The sequence below is a fragment of the Penaeus monodon genome, chromosome 19 (assembly GCF_015228065.2).
Source record: "Penaeus monodon isolate SGIC_2016 chromosome 19, NSTDA_Pmon_1, whole genome shotgun sequence".
NCBI lineage: Eukaryota > Metazoa > Arthropoda > Malacostraca > Decapoda > Penaeidae > Penaeus > Penaeus monodon.
Window position 1 is genome coordinate 18,088,091 of NC_051404.1, and position 722 is coordinate 18,088,812.

The following is a 722-nucleotide window of genomic DNA, read 5'->3' on the forward strand; positions in this document are numbered from 1 at the left end:
GACAACCTGTACAAAAATCAGTTATAAAAGTCCAAATCCTGTAGCAACAATGGAAAAATAATTATAGTTTTTTTTTTTTTAACTGAACCCCGACGTCTTAAAGAGACAACCAGGTAAAGAAGCAAGTTTTAAAATAGTTATATTAGTCTAAATACTGTAGCAACTGTGAAAAAATACATTAATCGATTTTTTTTTCAACCCTGACTTCTTAAAAGGAAAAAGAAAACAATTATATCGAAAAGTACCCGAAATCAAAAGTGAAACACTTAACACCATTACCTGAAATGTAACAACACTTCTTGAAAGGGCACACATAAAAACATTTATTCTACCATTAACCTGTAAACCACGCCAGGGAAGTAGATTTTAACTGTACAACTTCTACGTTCGAACCTTATCAGTGAAAAGTTTTTAAAGAAACGGCCATAAAATACACATTAACACTATTTTCTTGACGTGTGGGTGTAGGAGTAAGTGTGTGTGTTCCTGATATCTTTTGTTTTTGCCCATTTATCTCTCCAAATGACCAATTCTCACCCTGATCCCGTTCCTTTGTTTCCATTTATCATATTCTCTCGATATTGCCTGCGGTGCGCCATCAGTAACAGGTATAATAGTCACCTGCAGTTTTGCATTTTTCTCTCCAGTTCTCCGTACTTTTTTGTTTCTTTTCCTCCGTCTCTTTCGCTCTTACTCTCGAAGGTGACGGCACAGCTACATAG